We start from the raw sequence: 6,000 nt of genomic DNA on the forward strand, positions 1-6,000 counted from the left end.
AAGAACAAAGACAGCGTGGTGTAGTAGTGGTTAAAGAGCAGGTGGATTCTAATCTGGAAAGAGCGAGTTTGATTCCCCCACTCCTCAGCCTGAGTGGCAGAGAGGTGAATCAGATGTGTTTCCGCACTCTACATTCCTGCTGGGTGACTTTGGGCTGATCATAGTTCTCTCAGAACACTCTCGGCCCCACCACCATCACAAGGTGTCTGTTGTGTGGGGAAGAGGAAGGGAGAAAGAGACTTGTAAGCCACCTTGCGCGCCTTACAGGAGAGAGAAGGGTGGGAGTATAAATCAAAACTCTTCTTCTAATCCGCGGAGTGTGTCAAACTTCATAGCCCTCCAGATGTGTTATGGACTACAGATCCCATCATCCCCACACCTGCCAGCACTGATGAAGGGAGAAAATGAAATAATAACTGAATAGCAGGAGGTGTAAAGAAGGTGAATTCAGAAAGAAAGTTTGGGGAGGGAATAAAAGGGGCAAGAAAAAAACCTTTTGCTTAGCCCAGCTACATTAATGTAAACAAAATCTCTGCCTTTCAAACTATACAAGAGTAGACTTTTGGATTTAAGAACAAAACAAGCTGCTTCTCTTCCCCAGATTTCAAAATATGCAGGACAATTGTTTGTGTATAACTGTTTATTTTATTTAAACTCATAACTTTTTCCCCAGTGAGGGACCCAAAGTCAGCCTGCACGACCCTCTCCTCCATTTATCTGCACAACAACCTTATGGAGTAAGGCTTGGCTGAGCGCGTGGTGACCGGACTATTTAGGTTGCTCGGCAAGCTTCATGGCGGTAACATGGGATTAGATCCCTGGGTTTCTCTCTGATCCTAGTCTGTGGCTTTTCACAGCTATACACGCCTGGCGCGCGCCAGTCATCAGAGAAGGCGTCGGTTAGGTGCTGCTACCACCGGCGTGAGTGGCGAGGTCACCAGTCTTGACAATCCCTATTGCAAATCGAGTATAGCAGGCGGGAAGGAGAACTCTCTTGCCTCTGGTTCTTGTTTTTTCTGTTTGCAAAGAATTGTTAACCCAGGGAATATTAAAATATGTGACTCCCGGGTGCGTTTAAAGTGAGCAGACTCTGCTGCTGTGCTCTGCCGACCATTCTGTTGCGCAGAAGGCACCCGGGGAGGATGGCAGCCAAGGCAACGCTTGCTCGAGGCGCCCGCGCCACCAGCTTATCCTTAGCTGGCGGTGGCTGTCCCAGACAGCCCTGGCGGAGGCTGGAGGCAAGGGGCAGCACCCTGTAGCAGGCTGCTCCCTTCAGCTGAGTGGAAGTAATGGGACTGGAAAGCGGGACCCCCGTAGGTGATCTGGCGAGCCGGGAGTCCATTGATGTCCATGTCCCACTGGCTGTTGCTACTACTAGAACATAAAGAACAAACCCAGCTGGATCCAGACCAGAGTCCATCTAGTCCAGCTCTCTGCTGCACTGCCAGTGGCCCACCAGATTGCCTTTGGGGCCCCACCTGCAGGAGGTAAGAAAGCAATGGCCCTGCTGCTGCTGCTGCTCCTGAGCACCTGGTCTGCTAAGGCATTTGCAACTTCAGATCAAGGAGGATCAAGGTTGGTAGCCATAGATCAGGGTAGGGAACCTGCGGCTCTCCAGATGTTCAGGAACTACAATTCCCATCAGCCTCTGTCAGCATGGCCAATTAGAAGGGGCTGATGAATTGCTGGATCCCCTGGGCTGTGAGCTGCTCGATCGACTGCCTGCATAAATCTGTCCAAGCCCTTTGTGAAAGCCTATCCCAGGTTGAAAAGTGGCCATCACCACCTCCTGTGGCAGCATATTCCAGCCACCAATCACATGTTGTGTGAAGAAGTGTTTTCCTTTGATTAGTCCTAATTCTTCCCCCCAGCATTGTCAATGGAATGCCCCTGGTTCTAGTATCATTGAGAAGAGAGAAAAAATTTCTCTCTGTCAACATTTTCTACCCCATGCATAATTTGATAGACTTCAATCATATGACTGTCTCCTCTCCAAACTAAAGAGTCCCAAACGCTGCAACCTCTCCTCATAGGGAAGGTGCTCCAGTCCCTCAATCATCCTCGTTGCCCTTCTCTGCACTTTTTCTATCTGCTTCCAATATCCTTTTTTTGAGATGCGGCGACCAGAACTGAACACAGTACTCCCAAGTGCGGTCGCCTGCCACTGCTGTTGCAAGCGGGCTTCAAGGGTCAGGTTGAGATGAAAGTAGCAGAGAAGACTTTAGGAGTGGTTCACTTTCCTGCAGGCCATTCGACCAACCCTCGTCTTGACTGGTGGGAGAGGAAAGCTGTTTTAAGATGGTATCTGTGTAGCTCTTCATGCCATCTTTCAGGTGTCCTTTCTAGGACTGCTGACCTCCAGGCGGCATCTCGAGATCTTCCAGTATTACAACTGATCTCCGGCCTACATGCACCGATTCCCCTGGAGAAAATGGCTGCTTTCAAGGGTGGAGTCCGTGGCGTTTATACCTCACTGAGGTCCCTCCGCTCCCCAAAACCTGCCCTTTACTGGCTTCTACTTCCAAACCTCCAGGAATTTCCAAACCCTGAATTAGCCCAGCCCTGCCTATGCTCTCTCCCTCAGGACCCCACCTCCAAGGTTGGGTGGGTGCAGGAGGCCTCACCAAGCCTGCCCCACTTGTCCATGCATGCGCAGGTGTATTTTCCTACCAGCATAGTATAGTGGTTAAGAGCAGAGGACTGTAATATGGAGAACTGGGAGACACTCCTGCTCCCTACCACACATGAAGCCTTCTGGGTGACCTTGGGCCAGTCACAGCTCTCTCCTGAACTCTCTCAGCCCCACCACGACCTCACAAGGTGTCTCTATTGTGTGGGGAAGGAAGAGAGTGTGTAAGCCACCTTGAGATCTCGCCTTGCAAGAGAGAAAGGTGGGAGTATCATCAAACTTCTTCTAGATGAGGGAAGCAGAATGTGACTTCAGATCCTCTGAAGATGCTCGAAAGCCACAGATGCAGAGTGAAGCGATCAGGAGAGGGAATGCTGCTAGAACACGGCCATACAGCGCAGAAACCACACAGCACCCAAGTGATTCCGGCCGTGAAAGCCTTCGACAATACCATAGGAGAATGTGACTTTGTCCATGTTCCTTGAAGAAGAAGAAAGAGTTTGGATTTATACCCCACCTTTCTCTCCATAAGAAGGGAGACTCAAAGGATTTACAATCTCACTTTCTCTCCCCACCCCAACAACAAACACCCTGTGGTGGGTGGGGGGTGAGAGCTTCCAAAGAACTGCGACTAGCCCAAGGTCACCCAGCTGGCATGTGTTTGGAGTGCACAAGCTAATCTGGCTCACCCAGGTGAACCTCCATAGCTCAAAGTGATGGCAGAGAAGTGAAAGATAAACCCGGTTCTCCAGATTAGAGTGTACCTGTAACCACTTCACCATGCTGGCTCTCAATGCCATGTGGGTTAGGAGGAGGTAAAATAATTGTGTTCCAGCTCTATCCAAGTGCTTGGCAGCGTGAGAATGGAAGACTGTCTCAGGGTCCTCCCCAATTGTCCGGGAACCTCTGGATTGGTTTTCCATCCCTGGTGGGAATAGATAGATAGCGTGAGAGTCATCAAATATACCGCCTGCCCGAACCCCATCCTTGAATTTGTTTTATATATTTATTAGATTTTTTCCCCTTGTTGCTGCTACTCGCCAAAGAGGGTCTGTGAGAGACTTACAAAAGAATTAAAGCACGGCGTAAATGAGGGGACACCAGCAAAGGAAGACTGCCTTTAAAACAGGCAGATAAGAAACATAAAACATCAATATTGTGAGATGTTAAAACTATTATTAAAATATGTGGCTAAACACCATAACCTACGACAGTGATGGCCGAACCGCAGAACTGAGTGCTATATTGCAGTGATAGGCGAACCTTTTTGGGCGAATTTTTTAAACTGCAACCCAAAACCACCCCATTTATTGCAAAGTGCCAACATGTGGCAATTTAACCGATGCGAGGTTTTAGTTTTGGAAAAAAATGGTTGGCGAGAATAACGGTTGCGTGCTCGAAGGAGTAAAGCGGTGGTGGTTGGGGCTGCTTTTGTGATACGGCTCTTCTTCCAGCGGTGAATCTGGTACCGGAGGAGGTTTACTCGAAGCAAGCCCCGTTGCCAGCAACCAAAGCTCTAGGTAAAGGATCGCTTTAGTTCTTCGCGTGAAATCCCAGTGGGGTTCTGGTGCTTGCGCAGGTTACCTACTCGTCCCCAAAACTAGGTCTTAGGTTTAATTAACGCTAAATAATGCGAACCCAGCATTGGAAGGAGCCAGCCTAGATGTGTGTGGGGGATGATTTCCCCCCCACATGAACTCTGTTTGTGCGTGCCCACAGAGAGGGCTCTGAGTGCCACCTCTGGCACCCGTGCCATAGGTTCGCCATCACTGCCATATTGCAACCCAAAACCCACTTATTTATCGCAAAGTGCCGACATGGCAATTTAACCTGAATACTGAGGTTTTAGTTTAGAAAAAACGGTTGACTCCAAGGCGCGCGTTACTTGGGAGTAAGCAGTGGTAGTCAGTGAAAAGCTTTGCTTTGAAACAACCGTGCAGCAGCTTCCAGCGGGTGAATCCGCGACCCTAGGAGGTGTTTTAGAAACAAAAAGCCCATTTGCCAGCAGCTGAGCTTACTCCCTGGTAAAGGATTGCGCTTTAGTTCTTCCCATATGAAAATCAGTGGGGTTTTGCTGGCTTAACAGGGTTACCTTCATGCATATGCCCGAAGTGGCCCGAAGCCAGCCTAGATGTATGTGTGTGGGGGGGTGATTTTCCGGGGAGCCCCACATAATGAACTCTGTGCACGTGTGCTTACAGAGAGGGCTCTGAGTGCCACCTCTGGCACCCATTATGGGATTGCATGCACCACTGACCTACGAGGAGCAGCTTGGGGAGCTGGGTATGTTTAGTCTGGAGAAGAGAAAGTTAACGGGTGACATGATCGCCACGTTTAAATGTTTGAAGGAATGTCATGTCATGAAGATGGAGCAAGCTTGGGATCCAAAAGAAATGAGGGGCAAGCCGGTCCTCTGCCCCTTTCTCTCTGTTATATACCCTATCCGTTTGTTTAAAAATAGGAGAGCTCTCTTAAAGCCGGGGATATTTCAGTTGCCTACTGATTCCCCAATACCTGGAAAGAAGTCCTTCCAGCTCAGGAGAGCACCTGTCCAAAATGGCTGCCGCCTCCAGGGGAACTCGGATTCACGAGATCTGTCCCCTTCGATGGTCCAACCAGAAGAGAAAGTCCCTCTCTCCCCCAAAGAGGTTTTATCTGATTCCCAATCCCCACCCCCTTAGAAGCTTGGTCAGCTGGCCTGGGTCCACGGAATCTTTTCCTGCAGATCCAGGTACCCTGAATCTGTTGCCCTCCTATCTGTTTTAAGCCCTCCACATCTATGATACCAGCTTGGAGAAGGAAGGAAGATTAACCCATCCCTGATCTCTCTCACTACCTGTAAGAAAGCATTTATAAAGGAGAATTTGGCCCTGGCAGCAGAGGTGGGATTAGCAGGTTCTCACCAGTTCCCGAGAGTGGGTTACTAATTATTTGTGTGTGTGTGCCGAGAGGGGGTTACTAATTAAGGTCTGCTTTTCCGTTAGAAAGTCCATTAGGTCCAAAAATCATAAAGCCCTATTTATTGTTTCCTATGGGGCTGGTTAGCTTGAAAGGTAGAAAGCAGGGACCATTCTCCCTGTTGGGCTGTTTTAAAAGCATGTTTTAGAAATATGGTCAAGTTCCTGAGGTTTTAAGGAAAAGTATCCCTTTGATTTCCAGAAACAAAATTAAGGATTTGAAAGTATGAAGTGGTGTTTGACAGGCAGTCAGTTAGAGGAGAAGTAGTTGTTTCTGTTGGCAGTGAGACGATAGGACGCCTTGCTATAATGAGTTTAAATTATGGACAGAAAGATAGCAGCTGGAAATTAGGAACTTTTTTTTTACAGTAAGAGTTTTTTACAGTAACAGAGAAATTATTAATGCCCCGCCCC

The sequence above is a fragment of the Sphaerodactylus townsendi genome, linkage group LG02, assembly GCF_021028975.2.
Source record: "Sphaerodactylus townsendi isolate TG3544 linkage group LG02, MPM_Stown_v2.3, whole genome shotgun sequence".
In the NCBI taxonomy this organism is placed as follows: domain Eukaryota; kingdom Metazoa; phylum Chordata; class Lepidosauria; order Squamata; family Sphaerodactylidae; genus Sphaerodactylus; species Sphaerodactylus townsendi.